Below are 9454 nucleotides of genomic sequence, written 5' to 3'. Positions count from 1 at the left end.
TTGGGAAGTATTTTGCTTATTTACATTTCGTCTGGACAGGAACAATCCAAAACCTCATCCAGTGAGAATACAAGGCAACAGACTACGTCACAAACTTCTCGGTTGTGAGACGACAGCCATCCAGTGTCCTCATACACTGAAAGTGGGGAAGGGGAATTGGATGCTTCCTCAGGATGAAGTGGCGGTAGATGCAAATGTCTTCCTTCTGCTCCTGCCTCCCCTCCATGGTCCTGTATGGTCCATGTACAGAGGTACAGGTGGCTCTGAGGAGCACGGTGCTAGGTGCAAGCTGCTGTGGGAGGAGGAGAAGCAGCATTTCTCACAGCTGAATTCTTGCCAGCCTGAGCTGAAGTTCATGAACTCACTCAGCCTCTGGCCCAAGGCTGAGTTCAGCTGCATCTGTGGTCTGATGAAGCGCTCTGCATAGTCGTAATATCAATTTCTATTTCAGCTGAGTCCTTTTCTAAGGCAGGAGGTGATTCCTCTTCCTGACTGAAGAACAGGCTTTAAGCTGTGTTTGCTAATGTATTAGAAGGGATTTGGTCTGTTAATTTTCACAAATACCAAGTCCCTTCCGCAAGCATAATATTTATTTGCACAGAAAAAACTGTAATTCGTCTGGGGAACACACAGCTTCTCTTTTTCTCTCCATTGTCTCCTGATGAAGTGATCAAGATCTGATAGCAGACAGCTCTTTATTCAAGCAGACAATTGCACAGTGAGATCTAATGATTGGAAACTTAGCTTGGAAACAAGATGCATTTTTTTCTATTATTCATCATAAGCCATTGAGAGCCATTAGCTGCTAGACCAAACTACCACTGAAAAACACAGGATCTTCATTTCTGGATTCATTTGGTTAAAACTACATATTCCTCTAAAAGGAACGCTGTAGCTCTAACAACTTACAGGTATGAAGCAGAAATTACTCTGCAGAATGCTATGACCAAAATTACGGAGGCTGGGTCCATCAGGCTGGATGATCTAATAGTTCCTTCTGGCTTTAAACACTATGAATTATGGATGTAGGGTGCCTTCCCTGGAGAGCTTCACAATGCTTTGCCAACACCAGGCTGTGGTCTGCCCCTGTACTCTGAGCCAGCCACAGGAGCACCCCAACAACCCCAAAGCTGTGTTATATGAGTTTAGTGGCCACCTCTAAAGAGATAAACTTCACCCATTAGGGAATTAAATATTTCAGAAGAACAGCTACCAGATTTACGTGGCAGAATTTCCCTTTTACAAACAAGGGCAAACTGGCATTATAGGCCTTGTCATCTGAGGGCCTGAAACCCCTCAGGACTTCTTGCCTTCCTTGCAAAGGCACCGCATTGCTTTGAGATGGATGGCTTGGTGACCTCGGGTAACAACATGGTGGTGAAACATCCTCTGATTTTCTTCCTCACAAAAAACTGACTGACCACCTGCCCCACCTCTCTGTAGCACAGGCAACCACAGGAAGCAGAGGTGTGGACCTTCCCAGCTTAGGTAATGCCAGACCAGCAGTGCCACTGGGCAGCACACTGTGCATGGGAGAATACGGTCATGCAGACTCAACAATATTCAAGTATTGTCATAGTGGGGAATAAAACACTGAGATGTGGGGTGCTCTGCAAGAAGGATTTGCTTCTGAAAGCCCAAAGCACTCCAGCAGGACTACAGTAGCACAGAATCAGAGAATCATAGGCTTGAGCTGGAAGGAACCTTCAAAGACCATCTAGTTCAACTCCCCTGTAATGAACAGGGAAACCTACAGCTAGGTCAGGTTGCTCAGAGCCACATCCAGCCTGACCTTGAGTGCCTCCAGGGATTGGGCATCCACCACCTCTCTGGGCAACCTGCTCCAGTGCCTCACCACCCTTATTGTAAAAAACTTCCTCTCCCCTTTTAGTTGGAAACCATTTTTTCTTGTCCTGTCTCAACAGATCCTACTAAAGAGACTATCCCCTTCTTTCTTATAGACACCCTTTTAGATACTGAAAGGCCACTATCAGGTCTTTCTGGAACCTGCTCTTCTCCATGCACTGAACAGCCTCAGCTCTCTCAGCCTGAACCCAAATTGTTTTGTATTGCAGAGAGGCAATAGCTTCAGAGGTCTTTTCTGCCTGACTATGTGAGTTACTCACCAAAGTCTCACCAAGGTGATGCATAGACACCACAGTCACAGAGGAAGTCTTTGCAATTGTTGACCCACTGTGTAGTTTCCACACTACTGACACCCTTCCATTATCTGCTGTACTTCTCAGATAAAGGAAGGCTGATTGCTCCACTACAAGCATTAACAGTGAAACCACACATGCCAAAATTAAGGCTTAAAACAAGTGTAATTCTGGAAATTTCTAAGGAAACCTAATCACTGCAGCATCAGATCTGCTGAACCAAGCTTTGAGAACAAAGAGCAGGGAATGACCCTCCAGTGCATCATCCCAGGGCCCTGCTCCAACGGTGTGCAATGAGGCTGCTGCTCATGGCAAAGCAGATTGCTTCAAGGTCCCTGAGGCATCCGTTCCTCCTCTGCAGACATTAGACCACACATCTTGTAGGTGGAAAGCAACTGCAGAACAAGCCTAAATGGTGCTCTGCCTTATCCAGACTTGCTGAAGACAATATTGCCACTACATGCAGTATTTTTCCAATTAAACATGTAGCAAGTGCTTTCCAATGTGCTACTGCATTGTTCTTCACACTTTTTCTCTCTGTGAGCAGTTCCATTGCTCTTAATATATTGTTTACTATTAAGTCTTACTTTGACTCGAGGTAGTGTTTTCAGCAGGCACACATCGTGTGAGCAAATCAACAACTTAACAGGCTTGTGATTTGCTGATGCTCTTGTTAAGCAGAATAGAGAGCACACTCGTTTTCATAAAGCATTGCTACAGAAAGCACAGCCCATGAAAAAAAAAAAAAAAAAAGTCAAGAAGTCTTTGTCAAGAAGTCTTTGCTCTGATCAAAGAATTTAGCCTTAGGTCTGCTATGAACCCTTCTGTAACTGAGTGAAAGAAGGGAGATGAAGGCCTTTGCCTCATCGCTGAGCCTTTTTATCTCCTTTTTGCTGAGGATTTCTGGCTTCTGGAAAGGCCTGGGTCCCATTTCTTATCTGCAGCAGACTGTGGTAAGGCTGCATTACAGGAGTTATGGGGTATGAGGCAGGTGGGAGCTATAAGAGCATCAGCTGCATCAGCAGGGATAGGGTTTAATGTTTCAGAATGATTGTGCTGAGATTCTTCAAGATTTTGGCAAATAGGCTGAGCAGAATACTAAAGTATATACTGAAACGCTTCTTTACATGAGGAAGAAAATCCTCTGAGCTCAACAAAATGTATGTGCTTTGTCTCAGTTCCCTTTGTGCAAGGAGGGGATCATCACCAATCTATCTATCTAATCTATCTAACATCCCAAACAAAAATATGTGGACAGACACATGTAGCTGAAGGAGTTTGTATTTTAGTGGGCATAACCACAGCACACTGAAATAATTAAATTCACCCCTGAAAAGTCTTGAAACTAAAAGAGTAATGTCTCCCCATTTCATCCTCTCCCATTTTATGATAATCACGGTCCATCAATGTTTTCAGAGGCAGAATTCTGCAGCCCCTTCTCTTCTTCTTGTGCATTGAAAGGCAGGCAAGAAAAACAACAGCTCAGGCTGAGGACAGTTATGTCTGCAGTATGACACTGGCTTTCTTCCACTCCGTTCTCTAAGTCAAACCAGCTGACCAGCTCTGGGATGCTCATCTCTGTAGAGCCCTTTCCCACAGCCATGAAAGGGGAATTGCTTTAGTGGCTGCCTGAATCAGAACAGCACTTCTGGGATTTTTTTCACCCCCCTCTCTCTGTATAGAAGAGTCATCATAATAGTGCAACATGACAAGATGTTGAGCCACATTGCCAAGACAACTTGCACACTTGGCATTTTTCCTATTAGAGATGCATCAGTGAGTATGGAAGAGGGAGAGAGAAAATAGTCCTGAGCTGTCAAGCCCAGCCCCAAAAGCCTTTGTGTTTTCACGTTAGCATTGAGATGGAGCATTACAGTACACTGATGATTTGTAGCACTCAAGTGTTGTAGCAAATCTGGCCCTTTACTAAAACTGTTTTCCCAAGAAACAAATAAAGGAAACAAAACCAACAAAAACACTACAAATGGCCAGGCCTAAAGTTTACAAAGTGCAGAGCTAACCTTAACCCTAAAGCCAAGGCTTTCTTTCAGATCCCTCTTTCTTCCATTTCTGAGTTATTCCCCCAGATTGCAGTATCAAAAATTGTAGGTTCTGTTTCTTAACACTAGGAAGAAAGAGATGTTAAATGATGGAGGCTTTGAATACATTTTCAGATGTTTATTTTTATTCTGAACTTAGAGCTGATTTTAGGCAAGTTTGCCCAAGACTTTTAGTTCAAAAATCATATTAAAACTCAAATACATGAATAACTACTGAGCTGGAATTTCTGAAAACATTTGTAAGAACCATTATAATGAAACACACTTCAGTGCCAGCTACCTATTTGAGTTGAATTTTATATGATCTTTGGTTGATGAGGATGAAAGGGCAACAATTTACTACCAATAGTCATCCAGCAAGTGGATCGAAGAAGAAAACTCTTTGATCAAGAGAGAGGACAAGAAAATGCTCTCTCTGAATATTTTGTAGGATGAAAATTTGATATCACCATTACCAGGGAAAGGGTTTCTATAATTTATCTCTGCACCCCTCCAAATCATATCTCTCCTTATGTCTGACACAAATGACAGCAGCATGAATCGGATTCAAGATCTGATTGTTGCTCCTTCTTGTCGTACTTGAGCCCATGAGTGATTTGCCATGAGTGAGACATGAGTTGCCCATTGCTGAGTAACAGTGCGACCAGGATGGCTGTTACAAAAAGAACAAACCCATTCCTTCACAAACTGAGCACAGTTCATTTTAAGCCTTTTTAATTGTAAATGAAATGTGAGATTATGGGGAAGGAGTACTGTATGATGTCAGGTGAAAATTGGCTTGACAATTTAAGTCAGAATAATGGAATTACCCTCACAAACTGAAGTATTAGCATTTAGCCATTACACAAACTACTGCTCTATTACTCATACCGACACAGTCAACTTAAAACCTCAGGAAGAGTTTACCCCGGGTGCTCTTGTTTCCAAGTAAAAAACAAAAATATGTTTGAATTAACTACCCCACCCTTGCTGAAGTTTTTAAAACGTTGCTGATGTACATCAGGGTTTTAATAACACATGACCTGTACTGCAGATGTTGGCTTTTATATGTCTACAGAATTGAACCGTGTGTTGGGCGATCACCTATGCATGGCATTCCGGCAGAGATTATGTTATTGGCTTTACTATTTTGTTGGATTTCTGATAGAACTTTTCTAATCCAGTATACTCTTTTTATAAAGCTTGCATCAGGAAAACACATACATTGCAGAACTTTGTTATCATCCACAAATAAAACCTTGGCTGCAAATCATGAACATCGTACCTACTTGAGAAGAGCAAACATATGTATGTGTAGCGATATGACAAATGAGTCCTTCACATTCATCTTGACAATTAATCTCAGTGATTTGCTTCCATTGTAAGGACAGAGGAGAAAAAGGACAGGTCACAAGTTGTTTTCCAATGCAGCAGCCCATTTTAGCCCAAGCAGAACGGTCAGGCTGATATTTGCCAGGTACGCTCGACAAGGAAATGGGAGTATTTTTCCATTAACAAGAAAATTAATTGGAGGCTTGTTTTGAAATACAGCTGAGCAAAGAGTTACCCTCTGTTAAGATTCTGATTCCTGCACTGAACCATATTTTTCCACATAAACTCTTCTGCAAAAATAGCTTTCTCTCTGATAAGTGTTTAAATATAGAATGCCATAAAGGAGAGCAACTTTTTCTGAAATAAATCACTTTTTAGCAAAACACTTTTCTTTTGCCTTGCTTTTCAATTAAAAACAGTCTTCCAAAAACCATCTTTTTAAAGATCATAAAGTGAACTCTAGAAATGTTAGGATTTGGGAGAGCAGACAAGGTCTTCGTTAGATTTTCTTTTTTAAAAAGGAACAAAGAAGTTGATTTCTCAGAGAAAAAAATCCTTTACACTTCTCTTTAGATTCACTACCATCTCTTTTCTAATTCAAAGTAGATTTTAAAGGAAAAAAAAAAAAAAAATAGTTTCCATGCTCTTCAAACTTCATTTCTCGAAAAAATGATGCTTTAAGGCATTGGAACAGGCTGCCTAGAGAGGCTGTCAAGTTTCTTTCTCAGGAGATGGTCAAAACCCACCTTCCTGTGCAACTCGCTGTAAGGGAACCTGCTGTAGCACAGGGTTGGACTTAGTGAGCTCCAAAGGTCCCTTCCAACCCCCATGATTCTGTGAAGGTATCTATCTGCTACCTCCAGTCAACTATCCGAGGCCCACGTGTGATCTCAGTCATTTCAACAGGATTTGAGAACTGTGGCTCTGCTGATGTTAAGTAGTACTTTTTTTGTCAATTGGTTCCTCTGGCAGCAGAGCAGGGGATAAGGGTGAGGCACCCTAGGCATCTCTGATTTCACTGAAGGGGTTAATTGCAGCAACAAAATCGGGAACATAATTCTCAGCACCCTCAGCAAAGGGCAGGGCACATCCATGGGACTGCAGAATCTATAGCACTCAAGCCCTGTGGACACTTTTGGGCACGCCAAAGGAAGAGGAGGAGAACTTATGAGCACTCGCACACCCATCTGCACGCAAAGCTCAAGGGGCAATAATAGGCTTGGCAGATACAGCGAGAGCTCTTTCCTCCAGAGCCCATTAACCCATGCCCTCTCTTTCGCGTCAGCAAAATGCCATTGCCGTGGTGGGGAATTGCTGGGTCCTGACCGTGGCAGAGCTGGAGCAGCCTTTCCTCAAAGCCACCAGCCAAGTGCTGGAGGTCCCCCCGCTTCTGCGGCCTTGCATTTGCCAAAGGTACTGATTTAGAAAAATCCCTGCAAAAACAGTAACTGCAATAACTGGCACAACAATGGGCATGGGATTTGCTTTTTAGTGGCAATGGAAAACCCAGCATCTCCTCTGTAGCTGGCTGGGGTGGAGTCCTGCAAACCTAGTATAATAGGAGCCAAGTGTTGCACTGTGTTGGCAGCCACATGCCCTGGTCACCCTTTGTCCATGTTCACACATTTAGTCTTGTGCAAAGACTGCGGCAAACTGTCAGCTATAAATCATATAAGGAGTTTGTACTGTTAGCATTTCTCGTATCACTTATGGAGTCACACTGTGCTGTTTTTATAAGCAAACAGATGCCCGAGTCCAGGAGTGAGGTCATTACTTACACAACAGAAATGTAAATTCAGTAACCCAAAAGGGTGGGAGGGTGAGGCAGAAGTCCTTAAGGAGCCATAAAAGTTCCTGGAGATAATTCACAGGTACAAAGGGGCAACCAAACAAGAAGAAGGAATGTTTTTTTGTAAGGCAGAGAGAAAGAACATGGTGACCAGAGCAATTTCTCTAACAGCCAACTTTTAGAGTGGAAGAAGAGGTGGCAGAAAGCACTCCAGAATATGGCAGCCCTGGCAGATGCAGCTAACATGCTGTCCTGAAGAGCAAGCAGAGCTGGAGGAATAGCTACAAAAAAACCACAGTTAAGTACAGGCTTTTTTGTTTTCCTTTATCTTTTATAAACTTTATTCTAATATCACACATCCACACTCCTAAATAAACATTCTTTATCTCTCAGTCTCATCTAATTGAAAGTGCTGACTCTTAAGTAATGTGAAGCAACACAGGTTACTATTCCTACCAGGCTGAAACCTGCTGATTAGTGTGCTTTTGCAATAAGTGATATCTGAAAAAAAGTAGTCCCTGAGGTATTGTGAAAGTGGCAGCACAGAGCTCCACTTTGCCACTAAGGTAGAGAGGAGCAGTCCCTCAACAGCAGCTGGACACAGAGCCCCTTCTGACACGCAGCAAGAGAGCAGGAATGATCCTGTGCCCAACACTATGCATCCACTTAGCAGTTCTGAAGCCTTTCTACTTCATGATAAAAGTGATATAACAAAACCCCTATTCAGTAGGAGCCCGGGACACATATTTGAGGGAGCTCAGGGCAGGAGGAACAACATCAGAGCCACCATGAAGAGAGCAACCAGGAGAATCCCAGCAACTCTACCTCTTGGACTCAGCACAATGTCTGAGGCAGCCCTTCATCCCCTAGCTGTCTCTCGTCATCCTCCAACCTCTGCACCCAAACGGGCCACCTGAAACCTATAACCTTGGGTTGCCCTGTTTGAACCACTCTCAACCCAAAAGGAGTACAACAGCTGCATTTTGGCCAGACCTGACCGAAAACCACACTCCTGCAGGCACTAGAATTAGGCTGTGCTGTGTGCACATTGGAAGGCTACGCGTGCAGAGTGCTGGGATCAGGGCTGTGGTCCCTATACCCATGTATGAGCTGAGATGCCTTCACAATTCAAGCACACAAGCTGGCATAAATCTGCTCAGCTTCCATGACATCAGTGCCGCTCTGTCGTGTGAATCCTGTTCTTCACAGCTCAGAAGAGAAGTCTTCATGCTTACTGAGGTTAGGATGGGGAGCAGGATGTGACATCAGCAGCCTGAAATGTTTACATAAATGTAGGCAGCAGCATTCTGAATTCTTTGAGTACTGTTTGTTTCTCTAGAGGCTTTGCCAAAAAGGGAAAGAGAAAAAAGAGGTATGAGCTTGTGACTTTCTGCTATATCAGAAAGTTTGAAATATAAACAGCTGCTTTCGCCAACTTTCATCGGCGCAGCAGGGCCAGGCTGCCTAATCCTCGGGTAGCAGTGTTGATAAATAGTGCTCAGACAGACAGGTTGGATCAGATTTTCCCATGAGCTCACTCAGGAGGGTTAGCTTTCATGGGCAGTGTGCTGTTATCTCTTTCAACTGTCAGCGCTTGAAAGCCAGCCTAGTTTTCAAAGAGTCACTCCTGGGGAGGAGAAGGAGGAGGAGAAGCAGGAGTAGAGTACCTTTCATCATGAACACGACATGGGTGAAGCCATGACTTGACTGATGCCACGGGAGAATACACCATCACTTGCTGTCACGTGGAGCTGGGCTGCTTTCAGCTGGCAGTGATGAGCCTGCTGCAGAGCTCTGGGCTCTCCTCACGGCACTTCGAAGACACCTCAGGTTTTTGCTTAGGGTGAATGCAGCTGATGCTCTGCACACCTCAGTGCAGACCAGCAGCATGACAGCCAAGGGAGTGAGTCTTCCCATGGCAATTGTTTCTGTAGAAGCTCCGGAGGAGGAGGACAGAGAAAAAAGACATCTTTGCACGTGGGTTGCTCACCACACCGTACAAGCTGTGGATGTTAACACTGAATGGCAGCAGTGCTTCCAGATGGACCCCTGTCCCTCAGGGTGCTCATCTCACAGCATGGTCACCTCTACAGCATGTGTGTGCCTTCAGAGAGAGGAAGGGCATGTTCCTGGAG

This window comes from Meleagris gallopavo, chromosome 3 (assembly GCF_905368555.1).
Source record: "Meleagris gallopavo chromosome 3, MGAL_WU_HG_1.1, whole genome shotgun sequence".
NCBI lineage: Eukaryota > Metazoa > Chordata > Aves > Galliformes > Phasianidae > Meleagris > Meleagris gallopavo.
This window is presented reverse-complemented; position numbering follows the sequence as displayed.